Source organism: Pleurodeles waltl, chromosome 11 (assembly GCF_031143425.1).
Source record: "Pleurodeles waltl isolate 20211129_DDA chromosome 11, aPleWal1.hap1.20221129, whole genome shotgun sequence".
Lineage (NCBI taxonomy): Eukaryota > Metazoa > Chordata > Amphibia > Caudata > Salamandridae > Pleurodeles > Pleurodeles waltl.
The window spans coordinates 295,760,014-295,784,420 of record NC_090450.1 but is presented as its reverse complement, the minus strand read 5'-3'; positions in this window follow the sequence as shown (position 1 = coordinate 295,784,420).

Here is a 24,407-nt window from a genome sequence, read left to right as displayed (position 1 = left end):
GCATGATTGCCAAGACTTGCTCCTCCCATGTTGTAAGTTGTGGGGAAGAGGTGGGGGTCCACCGCCAGTCCCCCACCACCACTCCTCTGTACTATGAGCTGGTGTCTAGCAGCATTGGAATGTACCTTCCCCTGTAGGTCATTCCACCTCGTCCTGATGTCATCCCTTGTTCCTGGGTGCTGTCCCAATGGCGTTGACCCTGTCCACAATCCTCCACCATAGCTCCATCGTCCTAGCAATGGATATCTGCTGCACTTGTGATACAAATAGCTGTAGCTCTGCCCGGATGATTTCCTCCACCATGACCCTTAGCTCCTCCTCAGAGAACCTGGGGGGTTGTTGTGGTTCCATGAGTGTGGTGTGGGTCGTATGGGTGAGGGTGTGTGGGGTGATGTGTGGGGGTGTGTGATGTACGGTGCATGAGTGGTGTATAGGTGATGGTGGTATGTGGCTCTGGTTGTGTGGGTGCTCTTGCTGTCTCTCTCTCTGTGGGCAATGGTTTGTATTCGTAAAGGGTTGTGGGTAGTGTGGGTGTGTGTTTTATAGTGGTGTGGGTGTGTGGGTATAGTGTGTGTATGTGTGTCAGGTGTGTGTAGTTTGAATTGTCCAATGTTGTGTTGTTTTGTTTGAGGGTGTGTATTTTGAGGGCGGCGGTATGTACCACCAATGGTTCACCACCATTAAATGTCTGCCGCGGTGATTCGGTTATAATGTTGTGGGTGTAGTTCTGTTGACGTAACAGTGTGGGTTTGGATATCGCCAGCTTATCACTGACCTTTGGGCTGGCGGACGTGTGTGTGTGGCTGTATAGTGACGGATTGGTATATGTGTGTCATAATATGGTTGGCAGTTATCCACCACAGTGGCGTTATGTTGGGGGCAGTTAGTACAGCGGTAAGTGGGATTTACTGCCAGTGTCATAATGAGGGCCAAAGTGCACCCAGGCAAGCTGCGATGTTGTCAGAAATAGTCCAATACATCGGACATCATATTGAGAAATGAGCAAGGAACGTGTCACAAGAGAGGATTTTGGTAATTGTGAAAATTAATCAGCCAACTACCCAGAGAGAAGTCAGGATGTTTTTGGGAATGTTGGGCTACTATTGCCAGTGGATACCAAACTTTTACCCAGTGGCCAACCATTTACAGAGGCAGACACACAAGTATTTGTCTGATCAGGTACCTTGGGATACCAATAGCTTGATTGCCTTCCCAGAGCTAAGAGAAAGTGTCTGTTATGCCCCAGCATAGGGAATGCCTGACTACAATGTCATTTACATGTTTCTGCAGTGAGAGGGAGGACTGCAATCTCTCAGTACTCACACAGTTACACGGAAATGCCATAAGACCTGTGGCATATTTTTCTGCTAGCTTTGATCCCTGAGCTTCTGTGCTGCCAGGCTGCCTTAAAGCGATGGCGGCCCGCAGTGTCAGCATAAAGAGATGCGAAAACATAGTCGTAGAGCACCCACTAACTGCTTACGTTCCCCATTCTATGGAGTCAGTGTTGACAAGGCCTGAAACCCAGCAGTTGACAAGTAGCTGCCTTACTAAGTATGAGTAAACCATACTTGTTGCAGAAAATGTGACTGTCAAGCACTGTGCTGTTATAAATCCTGCTACACTGTTACCTGCACTAGACAATGCAGGTGGTGATTGTGAAGTGAATCGTGACTGTCTCGATGTCACTGAACTATGCACCAAGCCGAGGCCAGATACACAAGATGAGCCACTACCAGAGTCTGAGATGTAGATGGCTCATTTTGTGAGACCATGGAGCACGTTTGGGAGCTGCTTGTGCAATTTGCATAATTTCAGGAGTTATTGAAGCTTCCTGGCTTCAAGGAATATTTTCTGCACAAGTGGTTGAATTGTTTGCTCTTACTAGAGCCTGCTGTGTTTCAGACCAGCTGAATATGATGATTTTCACTGATAGTCCGTACAGCTTTGGTGTTGTGCATGACTTTGGACTGTTATTGTCCCTGAGGGGCTTTATCACCTCATCAAGATCCCCAATCTGGAAAGGTAAACAAGTGAGTAATCTTCTTGAGGTTTTAGAGATGCTAGCACAAGTCACAGTGGTCCAGTGCCCGGCACACCATAGTAGAAATGATCATATAACATTGGCCAAGAAATATGCTGATGAGGTTGCAAAGTACTGTGCTCACAATATGTGTACCTTTAAAGGAGAGGATACCAATAAGTGAATGGATGCGACCAATTACAACATTTTTCTACCAACTGCAGACACATGGCAAGAGGTAAAGAGGATTAAGGAAGAGGTGTCAGAGGAAGAACGAACAGGAGAGTTGTGTCAGAAGATTTTGTCAAGAGAGAGAATGATTGCATTTGGGTTTCAATGGATCGTTTGTTGCCCCCTAAGGCTAGGTATTCCCATGGTTCAGCTCATGTTGGTAGATGCCATTGTGCGATTATTTAGGCAAACATGGTTTAATCCCAAGCACATATTGATGGGTGAAGCATTGTGTCACAGATGTGTTGTGTGCCAGCAGAACAATGTTGAGGAAAGAAATGCAGTAACACTAAGTCACATGGGAGGATCAGCAGGTCCCTTTAACAGGATTAAATTGGAATTTATCATGATATATGTGTGTAAAGTGCTTAGATATCACCTGGTGGTTGTGTGCATCTTCTTGCGTTGAAGCTTACCCGACCAGATGAAATGACAGTCTCACAGTGGCGAAGTTGTTGGTAAGATAACTCATTCCAAGGGTTATTTTCCTGACTTCTCGAAAGTCAAACGGAGGCACCCATTTTAATAATGAGGCCCTGAGATTTTTGTGCACAGCACTGCAAATCGAACAGAACCTACATTGCAGCTTTAGACCTGAGGCTTTGGTCTTGTCAAACAGGCTGATGGGGCACTGAAATCCTGAATGGTAAAAGTGTGTGCCTCAAAGTCTCTGAACTGGCCTGATGCTTTGCCTCTTGTGTTGATGAGTCTTTGCAGTGTACCTGTTAGGAGGACAGGACTGATTCCCAATGAGATCATCATGGGCAGTGCTATGAGATTTCCATCTATTCATGCAAATGCACTTGTGAACCTTGCAGATGATATGATCCTTGTTTACTGCAAAGGGCTGGTGTGATGCGTTATGTGTCTCATCAGGTCAGAGCAGCCACAGCCCCACCTCATCAGGAACAGAGCCATGATCTTAGTCCCAGTGACTGGTTACTGATGAAGAAACACGTAAGGAAAACATTTCTGGGGCCTTGTGGCCTGGGCTGTATCAAATCATCTTGGTGAGAATGACAGCTATTAAATGTAGAGGTCTCCATAACTGGATACACTCGTCCCATACTCTCAGAGTTGGGTATCCCCTTGATGTGTCCCAGAAGTACTGGTGGTGAGAGACAGACAATGGGAGCAGGTTAGTCAAGCTGTTAGGGATCAAACAAAGCCTGAAACAGCACATGCTTGGTATGAGGGGGGTCTGGAGAGATCCAAAGTTGAAATTGAGATGGAAGATTCTCATCCTTAAGAGGCGAATGAATCAAATTCATATTCAGACCCTAACAACGCACTTAGGCTCTATTTATCCCTGTCAGTCTTTTGACCGCCAGGGCCACAGTGGCGGTCTCAGAGCTGATGGGCCAGTAGTGAAGACCGACACATTATGAGTGTGGCAGGTTGACCTCTGCCAACCCGCCACATCCCCAGCTGAACCACCATGATGGTTGGACCAGCCGGGCTGGAGATTAGCATCTTCGACCCGGTGGTCCAATGAAAACCGGCAGCGGTATTAGGAGTCAGCTTTCTACCAGGGTTTCCACGGTGGTAGCACCGCCACAAAAACCCTGGTGGAAAGGCTACCGGTGACAGGAAATGTCTTTCCTGTCACTGGCAGACAACTCCCCTACCCCCCTTTGCAAGCCCAATACCCCCCACCCCCCTCCATACCAGAACCCCCATGCCTCCCTATCAGAACAGTGCCCCTTCCCCCTTCTAATCCAGTGCTCCCAACCTCCTGCATACATGCACACGCAACCCGCATACAAACATTCACGCACCCCGCATACACTCATTCACCAACACTGACATTCATGCATTCACTCACAAGCATCTATACATGCATTCACTTCAACATTCATACAAGCATTCAATTCAACATTCAAACACGCACTCACTTCAACATTCATACACGCATTTATCCACGCATACACACACGCATACACACACGTATACACACACACAGACAATACCCACTCACACACGCACACACAGCACCCACCACCCTACCACCCCCCTCCCCTGTTGGACGTCCAACTTACTTTTTCCGGTGAGGAGGTCGTCTGGCAGGGAACAGGCACTTCCACCGCCGGCAGCACCCCACCATCAGGACACCGCCAGGCAATATTACAGGTTGTAATGGAGGAGTCCTTTTTGTGGGGTTGGCCAGTGGTGGAACCTCCCATGCGCCTTTAACCACCAGCACGACTACTGGGGGATTTCTGCCCAAAATATGGCAAAAAGCCTGCAGTACTGGTAATATTGGGGTCTTCTGTCACCAGCGGCTTTGGCGGTCTTGTAAAAAGACCGCCAATGTCAAAATGAGGGCCTTAGTGTTGTGAGAAAGAGAGTGGAAGCTAGAGACTATTGATCCTGAAGGCATGAAAGAGGAGAACTGAATTTGCCAAAAGAGCGTTCCATAGACAAATCCAGAGGACACTAAAAACTCTGATCTGAGCGCTGCTTCTGACCGAGATGGCAACCATAACAATCCCTCTTGTGAGCACAAATGCACCTGGAGAAGATTTTCAACTCAAGATACATCTAAATCTAGTCAAAAAGTGCTTTTGGGTGGATTTTCTTCTCCAATGGATCCTTCAGTTTCTCTCTGACTACCACAGGTGTCTCCTTTAAAACGAATAGAGATATAGCAAAGAGTAAAATCTGCATGTTGTGCTGCCTAATTTAAATCAAAATATATGTTTTGGTGTTCTGGTTGGACTTAACAATCTTTGATTAAATTGGTATTTATTACATAAGTAACCAACCGCACTAAGATTGCATTTGTTTGTACTATTTCAACCTACAACAATGCCATGTTTCACTAACTACATGTTTGTCTTGCTTGGTTGCCGATAGGTGGACAAGAAAGAAAAAGCACTGCCAAAGAGAAGACCTGAACAGTTAAATCTCTTCCGCTTGTGCTGTTTAGTGCCACTGCCAACTGCGAGCATCAATCAATCAATCAGTCTTTTTTAGAGTGCGCTACTCACTCATAAGGTCTCAGGGTTCAGTCGAAGAACTAGGTCTTGAGGTCCTTCCTGAATTGAGGTGGCGATGGCGACTGTCTGAGGTGGAGAGGTAAGGTTGTTGTGTAGCTATTATAGTTATAGCTACATTCACGTTATTTTAGCAAACTAGGCCTGCTGCTGTGCACTTCTACCTAGCTATATTTTATTCAGCTTTGTTTATTATTTTAACAATAGTCACATTTGCGGTCGTGTTTTATTTCTCTCTATCTAGCTGTTCTTTGCCCGTGCCAGACGGCGTTCTTAAACAAGACATTTCTTTCACTCTCTGCTTTTTCAAGGCTGTAGTAAGATAGGTTGCCAGTAAGCGTGGTAACGCTTTGTCTCTGGTATTCATAGAAACATACACATCCTTACGAAGAGACATTTTCCAGGAACATCAGCTGTTTATTATGAAAATACTTCTCTGACCCATACATATTAGAGGGAGATTCCAGCCAGATTCTCACAACTGTATTCTGATTGCTAAAAGCTTCGCTACAGCTGCTTATGCAGACTTCAGACCTCTTGCTCAGGTATGAGGGATGATGTCTTCCCAGGGGAACCTGAAGGGCAGAACTAGAGCTTAACATGCTGTGTTCTAATATAGCCTAGGTAGGAATTGTTTTAATTATTCTAATGACAACATGGCAGCGTTACCTTTATGCGTTACTCTCCTTGTCACTATTTTAATCCTGTCATGCGTCATCATCCTGGTTATTGCAGTACATGCTTTATTATCTACTATGCAGTTACTTCAATAAAACAATTTTGAAACATATCCTGCCTCTGATTTTCTTTGTATATGTGAGACTAATGTAATTGGGAGAAACGGACGCGATCTGAGTGACTGCGATTTCCCTGAGGAGTCAATTGTGTCATGAGCTCAGCGGCCCAATCATCCCTGCTCTTGGGTAGAGCTAAGGCACTGCTAGTTAGCCAGAGCAAAACCCGGATTAGGCTGTGAGGTGTCACCTGTAGTGGGTTAAGTCCCCCACACCGCAGGTGATTCTTCCAACTCAAATCCAGTAGTCTCATTAGACCGCCAATGTTTGGTCAGGCTCTTATTTTCGGGTCCTTCTGAGTATCTCTGTCTCACTACATACAAAGACACCTCAGTACTATATATGGCGATGTCCATGGTGTTGAGGATTTTCCTCTTCAGTTAAGTCGGGAGTGCCTAACTAACCCTGTAGGTTGTTGGAGCTAGAACTCCTAAAAGGATAATCCCCGTTTGGTGTGCTTATCTCTGAACAGAATTCACCATTTGCTATGGCGAACCCGCAACGGGTAGGAATTGCAGTCAATATGCGACCACCCCGTACTGCATATTTACTGGCATATGCCTAACAACCCAGGGGGGTCCAGTCACATTTGTTGCTGAGGCTCATCCAGCCTATAGAACAGAAATCTTTAATTCTAGCGTCACATTTCCAGCAGCTGATGGGAACACCAATACATTTCATCACTATACACCTGCAAATATGCCTGCACAATACAGAGCATTTGCTTGTCTCGAAATAGCTCTAGCTTATCAAGAACATAATAATTGGCTTGATGGTGCCCTACCCCACACAATTTTACACGTTAGGTTAGGTTCTCTAAGTAATGATGGTCCTACCTGGCTTTTATTGGCCACTTATACACCTCACCCTGATGCAGCAACCTAAGAGGTAGCTGAAGTCCGTCGCTTATACGCTGAGCTGACGGAAATATATAGACAATTAGTACAGTTTATAATGCAAACGTTAAATACAAACCCAGCACGTTCTGCCCTGGCGCCACCACATGCAGTAACGCCAGGCATTAACCCTGCGACTGTACATTTGATCAAGGGTAAGATACCCGCCAAACAAGAAGAAATTCCATTTTGGTTAGCTCAAAAAAAGAATGCAGTGGAAGCAGTATTTCCCCATACGGGACCTCAGAATAAGAATTGAATATTAACTACGTGTTTGCCATTTGGGATGGTTCCCAATACAAATGACTGTAATACTTGGGGTACGGTATTTGCCACGCTCTATACTACCGCACACGGTACACCGTCACTTGCCAATTTACCGGAAGTGTTGAAACAAATTCAAGACGAATATGGGGCTGCCCCGGCCCTGGACTTGGGGATGCAACTAATTGGCAATTTTGCCACAGTATCCTCAATTATATTAAGTAACCTTAATGGGGAAGCAGTCGCACTACCGGTGTGCCTGTGGCTCCGGGACGTTCCTCCACAGGATCAAGAACGTGAGCTGCCTAAGATTATTCTAGAGACCTGCTCTAGTATTGGTCAAGATTGTCTCAGGGCCAGACCCACAAAACCACAGTTACAGGGTAAATCTAATAAAGATTTTACCAAGCAAGCTCCTGAGGATATTAAGAAACGCTGGGACAAAAAACACCTAAAAAAGAAAAGGGAGAATCTCCGCATACGGAGACTCCACAGAATAGATATCATCTCAGAAACAGAGATAATATAAAAACTCCTGACAGATATCAACACACTGATACACGTCAATATTGTTCCTTTCAGGAATCACTGGAAAAACGCAGTGAGAGAGGTGGCCGGTCAGAGAAAAGAACGAAGTATGTGAAATCGAGACCGGAATCACAACACGCTACAGAAGTTTCTGTTAAAAAAGAAAAGAAACTTCCCCAACAAAAATCTCAATTCAAAAAGAAAAAGGTGGCAGCAGTTGCAGACCTACATGCAACTCAAGAAGAGGGCTGTACTGAAGAACAAGAAGTGGGCATTAGCGCTATTAAACAGTGCGGCAGAAGTCACAATAGTTTGCCGGAATCTTCTAGAGTATCTGGAGGTCAAAGCAACTGATGACTTCCTACAAGTAGAAACCGCAGACATTTGTGCCTCCACACCTGATAGGGTGTACAAAGTAACGTTAAAGTTAAAAGGAGACAATGAGCGCACAATCAATGCAATCTTGTAGGACTGCGTTGTAAATATATATGATATTATATTGGCCGAAAGGGATTGGCCGTACTTGCCCATATGGGGAAGATGTTCTCAAACCTTCTTTCTTGCCTCTTGTTCCCGAGGAGCTCACAGAATCCTACGCCATCGATTGGGCATTGGCGCAGGCACCCGCGTTATATCGCAACCATGTAGGGTGGGATAAAGACTCCACCTTTCATGTAATTCCTATTAAAAATCAACCTCAACCACAACCCCAATATCCAATTAAACATGATGCAAAAGCACCTGTGAGGGAAATCCTCACACAGCTGGAGTACCAGGGCATAATTGAACACTGTGTCTCACCAATAAATAATCCCATATTCCTAGTAGCTAAACCGGGCCATTCATACAGAATAGTCTTAGACACAGACATTTAAATAGTCATACAGGCACATACGCTATACATAACTCACGTAGCACAGCACTCATGAACAACATAGTGCGCAAAAAATACAAAACAACACTAGAGATTTTCAATGTTTTTTTTGCCAAAATATAGCGCCTAAGAGTAGAGACTTAACAAGTTTCAGCGCACTAGGCTCCCAGAAAAAAATCTGTCATTTACCCCAGGGGTACAAGAACAGTCCAGGACTGTTTGCGGCTCATATGACTTCAATATTGCACAACATTGACTCTGAAACATTGTCCTATGTAGATCATATTTATCTCACAGATGATGAAAGGTTGCAACATCTAAGATGGGTAGCCCACATTGTTGTGGAACGTGTCATGGTCGGCTACAATTCAATTTAAAAAAATCAAAAATAGCCTTCCTTAGCATCCTGTTTTTGGGATATGAGCTATCAAGTGAAGGAAAAAGCCTAGCACCACAATTCTTGGAAAAATGCACACAGTTACAACCTCCAAATACAGTTAAAAAACTTCAAACCATATTGGGGTTCTTAAATTTTGGCGGAAGATTACCCATCACGCATAAAACATTTATATGACTTAATACGTCCTGACTTCTCAAGTAAATTTTGGACAGTCGAACACAGACGCATTCTCAGAGCTTTGCAAACAGACATCGTTGCAGCACAACACTTACACACAAGGGACAACAAAAACATCTGGTCATCACAGTAATTGCTTGTGCCATTGGTTTCACCTATGTAACTTTCATTGAGGGTGAGACAGTCCCGATTGCATTAAAATCACATTTGTGTTCAAAACCAGAATAACGCTTTTCTCCCACTGACAAAATTCTCACTGCTGTTCAGATGGGCGTCATTAAAGAAAGACCACTAGCACAGGGGAAACGCAATATTGCTGTCTCTCTGATTCCAGCAATTGAGGCTGTTACCAAAGGGAGCGTTTCAAACGCTAAAGCATTACATCCATGTTGGATTTAATGGGAAACATCCTTGACAGCCACTGATGTAGACTACATTTTTGACCCAAAGGTACAAACTGAATAATTTTTGCAATATGAACTAGAATACCCAGTTCCAGCAAATACATTGCCTATTGATCACTATCAAAGAGTTAAGTACACCAATGGCTCAGCACAACCTGCAATGGGTACGAAACATCAATACTCCGCTGCTTGTGTAGTCGTAATGGGCTACATGGAGGATAATACATTTTGTCCCCAACATACATACATACAAACCTTAGGGGTTTGCACAGCACAACTAGCAGAGCTTAAGCCTCTGATGATGGCATTGGAACCCGCGGATCCGGCACAGCTAACACTTATCGTCTTTGATTCGTACTATTGTATCCAGTCCTTCAATGAATGTCTGCATTACTGTCACCAGAATGGGTTCGGAGGTTTTAAAGACAACACTATCAAACACAGACTTCTGTGGGAGAAAGTAACGGATCTGAAGGAAACGTTACCAAACGTCCATGTTGTACATACACTTGGACACCAGCACGTTGGAGTACACATTACTGGAAATACACTGGCTGATGAAGCAGCCAAATCAGCAGTAGATACGGCTGCTGCTGCTGCAGTAACCTATTCTGGAACGAAACCAGATGATAACATATGGGCTGCATGAAAGCCACAGCAGAAGGCACGCCCTATCCAAAGCATTTACTGCTAAACATTCCTACCAAATGGTAGGCTGCCTTGAAGCCAAAGTAAAAATACCAGGCGTGGGGGTTCGAGTAATTCTTAACAAAGATATTAGATCAGAGGTGATTAAAGCAGTGCATGAGGGGGTAGAATCTGCCTATGCTGGTATGGTGGATACAATAGCATTATTGCAAGCTCGTTATTGGTGGCCAGGTCTATATAAACAGGCCAAGCAGTATGTTCTTTGTTATGATATCTGCCAGCAAATTAAGGGTTCCACCGTCAAACGCCCACCTCAGACACCCCTCTGAATTTCCAATAAACCATTACAATGTGTGTACTTGGACCATTATGGTCCCCTAACACTGGACAGTGCATACAAATATATTTTAGTCACTATTGACTCTTGCTCCAGATTTCTATGGGAGTGGCCACAATGCTCGGCTGACGCTCGGACTGTTATTAAAGATTTGCAAGTCTTTATCAGTACAAATGCAGTTGCGGCTTTCCACTCGGACCAGAGCCCTGCTTTCGCCTTAAGGGCATTCAGGGATGCCATGACTTCATTAGGGGTTGAACTCCATTACTCATCTCCATTTCATTCCGAGGGAAATAGTGTGGTGGAGCTACGAAACCGTGATTTAAAGAAGTCCTTAACAGCCAGAGTCTTAGTTATGGGTTGTAGTTGGCTTAACCAGCTGTATGGAGTCCAGTGAGCATTTAACAATCTGCTTAGAAGGTCCCTGGGGGGTCGTACTTCACACGAGTGCCTGTTCAGAATTCGAAAGTATGTGCCAGATATTGATGGTCCTGGCGTGGAGGCGGCAGAAACACCTTTTGACATAAATGAAAGTGTCACTGTCTTGCAGGAATTACAACAGTTCTGTGATGACAACGCTTCTGCCAGTGCTGCCTCCACCAGAATTAAGGATGTACCAATAACACCTACTGGCTGGTTTCTTAAAGTTGAGGATCTAGTATGTGAAAAGGTTGCTGTGAAAAAGGAGTTCAGTCCTTCTTATCGTGCACCGGTCCAAGTCTTGGGAATACACTGTACCATAACTGTCATTCTACCACCATTGGCTGGTGCTAAAAAAAATGCTTTGTATCTATTGACAATGTCAAGTTACACCATGTAGCGGATCCTACACAGCAGGCCAAGAGGAGCAGCCAGTAGTTCCCGAATCCCTGTCACTACTGGTCAAGATGTTCCCCTACAGGTTTTGAGCAGCAACGCTGACACCTCTCTGAGTGTGGGGAGGGTAGAAAATTATCTAGCATGAGTTCCACAACACCTGCTACAACAAACAATACAGAAATTACTAATCGATTTGACACAATTTCAACACAAACGGATGGCGTCATTTACTATGAACCACCAAAGGAGACCCCTACTAGTTCTCCTCCTACAAGTACGGCTCCAGCTTTTGCAAGAACTGCTTCTGGATACTTTGCCGACGTCCATGACACTTTCTCTGACTCATTTGCATCTTCTAAGTCTGAACTGCCAAAGTCACGTAAGCTGATAAATTACTTTATTTTCCCATGGCACTATCTCTGGCTTTCCTTGACTGTACTAGCGTTCCTCCTTTGGATTTGCTTTGTCATAACATTCTTTTTATTAATACATTGTAATTTTCTTCCTGAAAGATCAACAGTTGAACTGGTGGATGAGGTCCAGATAAAGACTCATCTGATATATATGGCCCCACGGAGGTCATTAAAATACCATATGTGTTTAAACTTTCAATGAACTATGTAATTATACGCAGACTTGTTTCTGATGGCTGGGTTGTGAAAACAGTTGACTCTATGATGACTGAATTTCAGTATCTTACTGTATTTGAAAGTGAAGATGTTTATCGATGTAAAGCGAAATATGGTGAGCTGTTTTGCTATAATTATTATTGGCACCATTTAATTCACAGAGCACGTACCCCAAAGACTATTTTTAATTACGCACAATGGGAACTTTGTCCAACTCCACCACAAGGGAGTTGTAAAACATACTATGAAAAGTTTGCAGATTTTTCCGGGCACAATGTTAAAAATACTGAGTCATATTATTTTAAATTGCTATCAATGGAAAATGTACACATATTATTGACAGATACGAAATTCATTTATTTGGATTCCTTTGTTTCCCGGTTGGCTATAGGAGGCTATGAATTTTGGCTGAAGTCGATTGACTTGAAAAGTGTGTGGGGAACACGCAATTGGCAAATAAGGGGGAAGGAAGCTTTCTTTAGAGCATGCCTGATACCTGTTCAAATCATATTTTTAAATGAAACAGTACAACAGACAAGTTGTTTAGGCTTAGCAAAAATTAAGGATTTGAATGCTCCCAGTATTTCTGCCCCTGCAAAAGTTTACAAATGACAAAAGTATATAAATGCAACTGAAGATCAGCTCGATGAATGGGTCCAGAATGGCACGTTTAATGCTTCACTGACACGTCCTGGCAGGTGGTTATTGTGGCCAACAGATACCAATGGGTGTCAGAAACATTTTATAAACTCCACAGGGGTTGAAGAACAAGTAGGCTGAACCCTTGCTTTGTGTTATTCGAACATGCACGTATAGTGACAACATACAGTGTAGGGAAACTATGCCAACAATGGTTGAAGAGTTCCTCACTAGATGCTGTTAGGGAACACCTCAGTCACCTGTCCAGGAAAACATACAGAAGGCATTAGCTGTTGTAGATAATGGGATTAATACCCTGTCCGACTGGATGTACACCTTAAACAACATTGATTCTTCTGCAATAGACATAATACAAAGTGATATGTCTTCTTTACACCATGGAGAGAGTCAACTAAGGTCCATTATGCAGTTGGGTTGGACACTTCAAACATTGAAGACAGGTTGCATTCCCTAGCAACACGTTAGCGCGAGAGACATATTTTCCACATTTAATTTAATGTGACAACAACAACTAATGGTTAAGAAAGAAGCAACTTATGTCATGTTAAACATCAAAAAGTTAGAAAAGTTGCCTTTTACTGTGGCTGAAATACCATCTTCTGAGTGGTTAATACACGGGGTCATTAATCTGCCTATTTCAACACTTCAGTTCACTTCCTGCTTAAAACACATTCCAGTAGGCAGATATGAAAGGCTGGGATAGAGTTACATCCATGAGGTGTGGGAGCTGCCCTTCTCATGCAAATTTCTCAGTGCCATGAAAGAGGTCTTTCCTAGCGGTGGTGAATGCAAGACTTCTGTCAGCCATTCGATGGTTTGTAAACAGCTGTCCTTGCACGCGTCGTGTAATGCTCCGGCAGCGAACTTGGCTTGTTATCTGAAGAGAGTTACGGTCCCCTTGATTAGACCTTCATTGCAGGTGCTCTCAAATGGCAGCTATGTCCCCCTCACTAGTGAAAACTGTTGTGGGATGCGAGCCGGAATAGCTTGCTTGTTTCGGTTTCTAAGATTGTTACTTGCTGCAGGAACGTGCTTTTTCATCCTACACGACAGAGGGAAGTAGCTGAGATTTGGCCCCATACCGCTACTTCAAATGTGAATTTTGACAAGTTGAGCAGACTCAAGGCTTTATTGTTAAAAAAACATGTGGTGCTTACATCAGCACCTGAGACCTACGCGCTTCAGGTGGCAAGTTCATCAGCAGAGATAAAGTCCCTTTTAAGTACTAACTTTCCAAGACACTGGTGAGCTCGTGGGATGAATATTTAATGCGTCCAGTACTACTGGAATCACAACTTTCTTTAAGGCTGTTGGTTCTGGTTTTATTCACACCTTCTCCTCTATATTCCGTTTAATACCATCAGCCATCCACTCAATATTTTCCAGTATTTTTGTGGGATTTATGATAACTTTGGCTATAATAGGTGGTATTTTGCTATTGCTACTTTTTCTGCGCAATGGCTGTCTCGCCGCAAAAGGAGGAATGAAAGCGCTTCCACCAGCGCAGCTGTGTTGTAAACGCATGATGCAGTACTTTGGAGCAACACTCCTGGAGCAATTGGAGTGTGACTGGTCTCTGTCATTGAGACTTTTGCATTGTGTGCAGCCCGTGTTTCGGTGCCTTTGGAGCTCATTCGAACATGCACTGAAAGTTTGTCTTTCTACGCAGCGCGTGCTTTCATTGGACGCTGATCTGTTGATGTTCTCGCTGGGGCTCATTATGAGACATGCACATTGAGGGTGCGTTTGCTACAGGAAGCTGCTTATGAGTTGCCCTTCATGAAGAAGGCAGCTCTAAACTCATTGTTGGGCACACCACGGAATGCTGCTGCTTTGGCTGAAGCGCAGGCTTTGGAACACAAATGCTCCTTGGTTCTTCTTGGCAATGAGTTTCCTACATTACCACCTGCTGAAGTGGAAGATTTCCTGTCTTCAGTTATCCAGGATTCGATTGGCAACTGCCAAAATTACTATGACTATTGAAATTCAGCCTTTTTTATGGCACAAGTTAACATTTTAAATTGTCCTTTTATATATGCTCTAGTGTCTTTTTGACTTGTCATTATTGACATTTTTAGAATATATTTAGGTTAGATTTTAATAGCTTTTATATATTATTAGGCTTTGAACAACCTTTGAACCAGCAAGGAGAGGGTGTTGTGTAACCATTTTAGATATAGCTCCATTCACGTTATTTTAGCAAACTAGGCCTGCTGCTGTGCACTTTAACCTAAATATATTTTATTCAGCTTTGTTTATTATTTTAACAATAGCCACATTTGCTGTCTTGTTTTATTTCTCTCTATTTAGCTTCTTTGCCTAGGCCGGCACTGCATTCTTAAACAAGACTTTTCTTTCAATCTCTGCGTTTTCAAGGCTGCAATAAGATAGGTTGCTGGCAAAAATGGTAACGCTTTGTCTCTGGTATTCATAGAAACATACACATCCTTACGTAGGTACATTTAATCAGAACATCAGTGGTTTCATTATAAAAACACTTCTCTGTCCCGTAGACATTAGAGGGAGATTCCAGCCAGATAATCACAACTGTATGCTGATTGCAGAGTGCTTCTCTACAGCTGCTTAAGCAGACTTCAGGCATCTTGCTCAGGTATGAAGGATGATGTCTTCCCAGGGGAACCTGAAGGGCAGAACTAGAGCTTAACATGCTGTTCTCTAAGTTAGCCTAGGTAGGAATTATTTTAATGATTCTAGTGAGCACATGGTAGAGTTATTTTTATGCTTTACTTTCCTCGTCACTATTTTAATCCTGTCATGCTTCATCGTCCTGATAATTGCAGTACATGCTTTATTATCTAAGATGCAGTTGCTTCATTAAAACCTTATTGGAACATATCCTGCCTCTGATTGTCTTTGTATATATAAGACTAATGTAATTGAGAGAAACGGGCACGATCTAAGTGACCACGATTTCCCTGAGGAGTCAATTGTGTCATGCGCTCGGTGGCCCAATCATCCCTGCTCTTGGGTGGAGATAAGGCACTGCTAGTTAGCCAGAGCAAAACCCGGATTTGGCTGACAGTTGTCACCTGTAGTGAGTTTAGACTCAGCCCCCTACACCGCAGGTGATTCTGCAGCTCAAATCCAGTAGTCTCGTTAGAATAATGAGAGCTTACGCGACAATGTCTTCCAACATATTGCCACAAGGTAGGTGGACGATCTCCCTCCAGCCGAGGACTTCTTTATGTGGGGTAAGGTGGCAAGCAACTTCTGGGAGGAGCGGAGAGGTCTGGCAGGGGAGTAAAAAGTGATGCAGTGGTTGAGGTAGCTGGATCCAAGGTTGTGGAGGGCCCTGTCGACATGTACGAGGAGTTTCAAGTTGACCTCTTTTCGACGGGGAGCCAGTAGAGATGTGTCACGTGTCCTGTGACGTGTTCTCAGCGGGGCATATTCAGGACGTGTCTGGCAGAGGCCGTCTGGATTTGTTGTAGCTTGCTCAGGTTCTTTTTGGTGGATCCGACATAGCGGGTACTGCAATAGTAAAGTCTGCTTGTGATCAGGATGTGTGTTACGGTTTTGCGGCAGTTACTTGAGATCCATCTTAAGATCTTCTGTAAGAGTGGGAGGGTGTAACAACAGGTGGAGGCGAAAGGGTTAACCTGTCTTGTCATGGTGAGTGCTGAGTCAAGAACGATGCAGAGGTTGCGTACGTGGTCTGTAGGGGTGGGGGCCTGCCAAGTGTTGAGGGCCACTAGGAGTCATCCCAGGCTGAGGAGGAGAGTCCCAGGATGAGGGTCTCGGTCTTGTGGGTGTTTGCTTAAGGCAGCTCTCCTTCATCTAGGTGGTGACTGCGTCCATCCTGTCTTGAAATTTCTTATTGGCCATTTTGAGGTTTTCAATAAGGGAAATGATCAGCTGTAGGAGGGGATGTTCAGTCTATAGCTCCTGACGATTGAGGCGAGCGGGCCTTGTAGATGTTGAACAGCATGGGACTCAATGAGGATCCTTGTGGTACTCCACTGCTGATCTCTATAGGTTCTGACAAGCATGGCAGAAATCTGACTCTCTGCGTTTTGCCTGTCAGGAAGGAGTGTATCCACCGAAGGGCCTTTGCCGTATATGTCTGCTGTGTGGAGTCTGAAGCACAGGGTGTGGTGGGACACTGTATCAAAGGTGACCGATGGGTCTAGAAGGATGAGGGCTGCTGTTTTGGCACAGTTGAGGAGAGAGCGGTTGATGGTCTTGCGGAGCTTGGGTGCAATTGAGGCACTGAACTTGTTGAAGATGTAGTGGGGGCAAGAGTCGGTGGGGTTCTGGAGTGGATGCTGCTCATGACTGAGCGAGTCTCATCCGTCATGAGGAGGGTTTGGGCGTGCAGAAACAATGGCGGTTCGGTGAATCCAAGTTGGGGCATTGTTGGTGAGCTTCGAGAATCTTGGGGTCTGAAGCTGTTATATATCCTTGATTTTCCGATGGAAGAAGACGGCTAGTCTGTCGCAGAGGTCCTGGGAAGGAGGGATGTTAGTGGCCTCAACTTGTGGTTTGGTGAATTCCTTGATGATGCCTAAAAGTTCATTTGTGCTACGAGTGGTGGTGTTGATGGGGTCCTGGAGAACGTTTTTTCTGGTGGATCTGATGAGGCCATGGTGGGATCTTGTGGTGGATATGAAGGCTGCAAGGTCCTCTGGGGATTTGCTGTTCCTCCATTTCTTTGTAAGTTTCATGCAGGTGCTTTTCAATTCCTGGAGTACGAGGGTGAACCAGCTGTCTTTCTTAGTGGTGTGTTTCCCTGTGGTCATTCGGAGTGGAGCTAGGGTGCAATCGGCAATCTATTGGCGGAGGTTGCATGCTGAGGTGTTGCTGTTGTGACGTGGGTGACGAGTTGCTGAGTGGCAAAATTGGTGAAGTAGTGGTCAGTCCAATGTAGCCATGTTGATTCATCAATGGTGATGTTGCTGCAGGTGGAAAAGATGGGGTCAAGTGTGTGTCTGGCAATGTGCATTGGTGAGGTGACTAATTGCTTGAGACTGATTGTGTCAAGGCTCTTGAGTAGCGATGAGGTGTTGTGGTGGTTGTAATTGTCGATGTGGAAGTTGAGGTCTCTGAGAAATATGTAGTTGGTGGAGGCGAGTGAGTGGGGGGCTATGATGTTGATGATGGAGTCACTTAAGGCTGGTTGTGTGCCAGGTGGTTTGTAGATGTGGGTGCCGCAGATGGTGGTCTTCGGGGTGACGTGAATTTGAAACAGCAGGTGGTCCTTGAGGGGTAAGTGTTCCTGTGTGTTAATTGATAGGCGTAGGGGTGGTCTTGTAGACGATAGCGAGTCCACTATCTGGCCTGGAAGGCCGGTTCTTGCGGAGCAGTTTGTAGTCGTTTGGTATGGAGACGGTGATGTTCAATTCAGATGCTGTGTTTGTCCATGTCTTGGTGAAGAAGGCTATGTACGGGCGGGTGGAGTCTATCAGGTCCCAAAGTTCCACAGCATGCTTGTACAGGGAGCAGATGTTGAAGAGGATGCACTTGAGGTGGCCTGGAGGGGTTTTTGATGGTTCCGCAGCTGGGGGCTCTGGCGTTTGGAGTGCGGAAACGTTGTGGTGGCAGTTGTGGCAGGCAAAACGTCCATGGGTGCCTCGAGATGGCATGAGGTTGAAAGTCCTGGGTTCAGTGTGTGGAGGGTGTCGGTGTCATATCAGTGGATGGTACGATAGCCAGGGTCTGTGGCACTGGGTGTGGTTCAGGAGCAGACAGGTATAGATGTGCTTGCCTTCTGCACGCCCTCAGCATACCCACTGCGTGCACATACTGTGTGACTGCCACCCTTAAGAAGTGGAGGGAGAGGGAGAAGGATTGGTCAGCTGGGAGGTGGAAGGGAGGGAAAGTGCTTCAAGGGTGGGGGTGGGGTTGCGGGGACAGCAGCAGCTGGGAGGGAAGCACAAGAGCGGTAAAGGGCAGAGCGCAAAAATCGGTGAAAAGTGCAAAACAGAGAGAAACAGAAAAGGAGGAAAAAGAGGAAAGTCAGAAAACAGACATACACTAATGGCCACTACACCACCAGAGATGAGGCACAGGTGGATGACTGTGGGTAGAGACGGGCCTCAAACACAGAGCTGGAAGGCTCTGTCAGACACCGACACTGGCAGCAGAAGCAGCAGTGGCCGCACAGGAGGGAGCGACGGATGCCGGCCAGAAGGTCAGTGGAGTCACCCCTCACTGTGTAGCAACCACCCTTAAAAAGAGAAGGGATGGGGAGTGATTTGTCAGCTGTGAGGTGGTAGGACAGGAAAATGCTTTGAGAATGGGGGGATGCGGGGTCAGCAGCGGCAGGGAGGGAAGCACCGGAGCGATAAAGGTTATAGCGCAAAAACGGGTGAAAAGTGCAAAACAGAGAGAAACAGAAGAGGAGGAAAAAGAGGAACAATAGAAAACAGACAGACACAGATGACCACTAGGCCACCAAAGATGAGGCGCAGGTAGGAGACTGTGGATGGAGATGGGCCTCGAATACAGAACCGACAGTCATAGGAGCAGCAGCAGCAGCCATGTGGGAAGGAGCGATGGACGCTGGCCATGAGCTTTGAGATGCCCCCAAAGAAAGTTGCTCCCAAGAAAGAGGTTAGTGAGAAGAAGCAGCTTCCAGTGGCGTGCCAACTGCAACCTTGCTTGGGAGCAGCACTCCTGCATCTACAGCACCACCGCAATGTAAGCCCAAGACCATATCTGTCAGTGAGGCAGCCACTGAAATCATGGTGATGCCGACAAGCAGTGAAGTTGAACTGAATTTGTCCCTTTCATAAAGTAGTTCCCAAACATTTCAAGAAACAGAGCAAAGTGGACAGTAGCCACATCAAAAAAAAGAAGATCTTCCCAAAGTTGGAGCAAAACAGGAGGTTGAGCTCCCTGCCAATGCACAAACCTCTTTTTTTTAGAATAAATGGCTCTCAGATCTGCAGCAAGAAAAAGGAAAGGTACAACTCCACCATCTTCTCCAAGCACCACTTCTAATGACGATGATAGAGACATGGAATGGACCCCGGCAGAGACTGGGAAGCTCCAGGAGAGGCAAAGGAAAAGAACATCTCCAGAAAGTCTTAGAGTCATTGAAGGGGATGATAGTGAGGATAATGATGATGATGACGAGCCAGTCATTGTGGAGGCTGGTACAGAGGAGTCCATTACTATCCAACTTGCTCTGTGGGATGTGGTACAGGCAACACCACCAGCTCCCATATTTGTAAGGCCCCAGCAGAGACCTGCACCAACCAGTACATCAGTAGAAGTATGCACTGCAGAGAGGCAATTGACACACCCACCTACCTTCAGTTCTTCTTCAGACATTGGCGGTGGCCCAGTAAAGAAAGTATTTCTCACCAGTTTGGGACTTTCTTTACAATTAGCAAACGGGAGGAGAACATTACAATATGCTCCATTTGTCACGCAAGTGTTCATCAAGGTAAGCCTGGTGCACATTATGGTACACAAGGTTAAAAGTCCCATATGAAAAAACATCATGCAATCTGGTGGGAGGAGCGCATTAAAAAAATTGTTGAACATTGTTTGCAATGGTGAAGGTGAGGAGAGCCGGGAAACATCAGCTATAACTGGTGAAATCATGGTGGAAGGTGAGGAAGAAGAGGGTGTCATCCTCACGCAAAGCACCCCTTACCCCAGCAGTGTGCCAGAATCACCTGCCTTAGCGACCTCATAATGACACGGGAAGACTCAGAGTAAGATGGAGTCATCATGGCCTATGGTAACAGAACCACAATGCAGATTGAGTCTACCACCCCTACATCTCAAAAGTCGCCTGCAACAGTGGCCCTAGAAAAGAAGAAAATCTAGGCTCCAATGACAGTCATGTTTAGGTTGGAGGGCCCTATGACTGGACCTAACCAATTGCACGTTTGTACAATGGGAATCTGGCAAAAATATTAGCCCTGGACTTCCTGCCTTTTTCGTTTGTGGAAGGAGTGGGATTCTCAGAGTTTGTGGCAGCCATCTGCCCAAAATGATTGATTCAAAGTCAGACCTATGTTGCTGGAGTTGCTGTTCCAGTGCTGCATTATGATGTGCTGCAATTGGTTGGACAAGCTTTGCAGCAAAGTGTCGTCCACACTATCCACCTGACGACAGACATGTGGACCAGTTATCAGGCTACTTATTACATGTGCATCACTGCATCTCTTTTGAGGGGGTAAAGCAAAAGCTCTCTACAGTTTTTGTCCCTAAAGAAATTGTTAAGGGCGTTCAGTAGCATGCAACAGTAGCCATGTTGACCATAGAGAAATCACATACTGCTGCAAACATCTTGGAAAAATTTAGTAGCAAGGTATCTGAATGGCTGCGACCCAGAGGTCTCTGAAATGGATTTGTTGCCACAGAAAATGGCAGTAACATAGTCAAGGCCATGGCAGACTGTGGCTCTTTCAGGGCCCTGCACTGCAGGCGGCCTGCATCAACCTGGTTGTGCAAGACTTCCTAAAAAAAGAAGAAATTTTCAGCACCAAGATGACCATCTGCAGACAAATCTGCATTCATTTCAGCCATTCTTTTAAAGCCCGAACGCAGTTGCAAATTTTTCAGCATGGTAACAGAGTACCAGTTAAAGCCCTGATGCAGGAGGTGGCAACATCCTGGAACTCAACTTATTATATGTTGCAGCGTCTATTTGAGCAGTAAAGACAGATCAAAGTCTATGCAATTCTAAGAGATGATGCAATTGTGGAAGCTATGACCATGAATGTGGACAAATGGGGCTTAGTCAAATGCCTGACACAGATGTTGCTCCCTTTTGAGATTTTCATGATGGAAGTTAGCAAGGAGGACAGTATGATGGGTCAAACTACCTAGTTGTTGCATCTGCTACAGGACCAGCTAAAGAAGGTGTCTGAAAGGTTGGCACTTGGAGGTGTGAAGGAAAAGGCAGAAGCACATGCTTTAGATGAAAGCCTAATTGTTCACTTGGATTGTAATGCAAGGCTGCAATATGACATTATCTCATTCAAAGTGTACACCTGTGCCACCCTACTTGATCCACACTTCAACAAAAATTCTTCCCACTTTCATTACTTTTCTGAAGGGGTTGTTTAACAATACAAGAGGTGGATTGTTGAGCAAGCCGGAGAACTGGAAGAAAAACAGCTGGAACTTGGAGTCCCACTCCATAGTTCTGAGGTGCCTCCTTCAACTTCCAGAGAGGGTAGTCTTGTCTCACAGCAGCCAAAACCAGCAACAAGAACTCTGGCAACAACAGCATCAAAAGAATTGGACTCAACCTCTGCTTTGGCTTGGTTTCAAGTGCTGGTCTTAAGTGCAGTGCAGAGGCAAAGGCAAAATAAATCGAGCAAGTGGCAGCACAAATTACACTCCAGAGAATGTTCCAGGAGTATCTGGATGACCCAACAGAGGTGTATGTGGATCACAGTTCCTTGGTGTATTAGTATAGGAAGATGCACCAATAGCACAAGCTCATCAGCTGACAATAAAGTATCTGGTTCGTCCTGTAGCCAGTCTGTCTCCTGAATGTGTATTACATACAGCTGGTGTAGGTGTAGCTGTGAGAAAGACCAGTCTCTCACCTCAAAATGTGGAGAAATTAACCATGATCAAAATGAACTAACATTTTATACAACCTGATTACATTGTTCCCAAAATACCACTGGAGGAGGAAGAGGATGATTGGTCAGAATCAAGTGTGCTTGCTAACCAGCTTCTGGGTGAACCCACCTGAGTTTGAGGACAAACTCTAATCCCCAGACTGGGTATGGCAGTGCCACCCTAGAACATTTTAAATAGTTCTCATTGAATTTCTTTCCTTCTCTGCAAAAAAAATGCTAGTGGCACATTATGTTTGTGTTAGATTTAGGCTGCCCCACCATTTTCTAGTGAAATATATGGCCGGATTGGAGTTGGACCCACATGCCATGAAGAAGCCCCTGCATTCCCTTCAGGACATTGGAGATGATGCCTGCCTTTCTCATATGCCACTGTCTATCCTTTTTTTATGTAACCTAGCAGGGCTGCCACTGAAGATCATTGATTAAAAGACTGCCAATGCCAAATTCCAATGTGTTGCTACCTTCAAAGAGGAGATGATATTTTGTTCAACCACCGTGCTTGTTTTGGAAGAGGTAACTACTAACTATTGCACCAATGAGTGGTGATATTTTGACTGATTGTGAGTGATGATTGATGGTCTATGTGGTTGCTGACCGTGAGGGAGGGAGTTCAACAAATCTGGACGTTTTTTTCCAATAATTTGCAATGTTTGGGGGCTGACGGATGATAATTTTTTCCTGAAAGTGATTGGCCTTTCAGACTTAGTGAAATGTACCTGTAGAATCCACTTCTTTTTTCTAGTTCCTCAGACCAGACCAGTCAACTTTAGTTACTGAACACAAAGCACTTCAATTCTGGTTCTCTATTTGTTCTTCAACAGCAGTGCATTACACAGGTCTACCTTGCTCGGTTTGGGACTGGGACGGAGTTACATAGAATCAGGATCAGGAAGATGGAAGGACTCAGGGCAGGACTACCACAAGAGCTAGGACAAAGATATTGACTTCAAAGAGAAACCATGATGATGATGAAGATCTGAGGCCTAGTACCCACTCATCTCTATAGCCTGGAGAGAAATGTGTTTATTTGGTAGATGCTGCTGAGTATGTGTTTGCTGCATTGCTGGCTCAAATGTGAAACTCCACTTATGTTCTTGCTCTGCCTCTGAGTCTTCTTGGTACACTCCTGACTCCTCATGAAGCTTACCTTCCTTCCTTTTATCCTTCTCCTTTACACTATATTACAATTTCTTTCAATAACAGGTTTTCTCCTAGTCCTCTCCTGCATGAACAAAACTTGATGAAAGCTCAACACTTCAGCTTACCTGCAAGACAGGTTGAGCCAGGCACCCAAGAGTGGTGGACATTCCAAGAAGAATATAGATGCACCGCCCAATTTTGCAATAGAGTATTATTTTCCTTTTAACAATCGTAATTTTTAGAACTTGGTGGGTTAACTTCAACCCTCCGTAATTTGTATTTTTCAAACCTAGAAAACATAACTTTTAGAGATGCAGGCCCATATTTATACTTTTTGACGCTAAACTGCGCTAACGCAGTTTAGCGTCAAAAAATTTAGCGCCGTCTAACGCCATTCTGAAGCGCCATGCGGGCGCCGTATTTATGGAATGGCGTTAGCCGGCGCTAGCAGACCGGCGCTGCCTGGTGTGCGTGGAAAAAAACCACGTAGACCAGGCAGCGCCGGCGTAGGGGGAAAATGGCGTTAGGGCGTCTTAAAATGGGGCAAGTCAGGTTGAGGCAAAAAAATCGCCTCAACCCGATTTGCGCCATTTTTTTCGACGCCCAGACGCCATTTAAATGACTCCTGTCTTAGTAAAGACAGGAGTCATGCCCCCTTGCCCAATGGCCATGCCCAGGGGACTTATGTCCCCTGGGCATGGTCATTGGACATAGTGGCATGTAGGGGGGCACAAATAAGGCCCCCCTATGCCACCAAAAAAAATTAAAAATATAAAAAATTATACTTACCTGAACTTACCTGAATGTCCCTGGGGTGGGTCCCTCCATCCTTGGGTGTCCTCCTGGGGTGGGCAGGGGTGGCAGGGGGGGTCCCTGGGGGCAGGGGAGGGCACCTGTGGGCTCATTTTGAGCCCACAGGCCCCTTAACGCCTACCCTGACCCAGGCGTTAAATAGTGGCGCAAATGCGGGGTTTTTTGACCCGCCAACTCCCGGGCGTGATTTTTGCCCGGG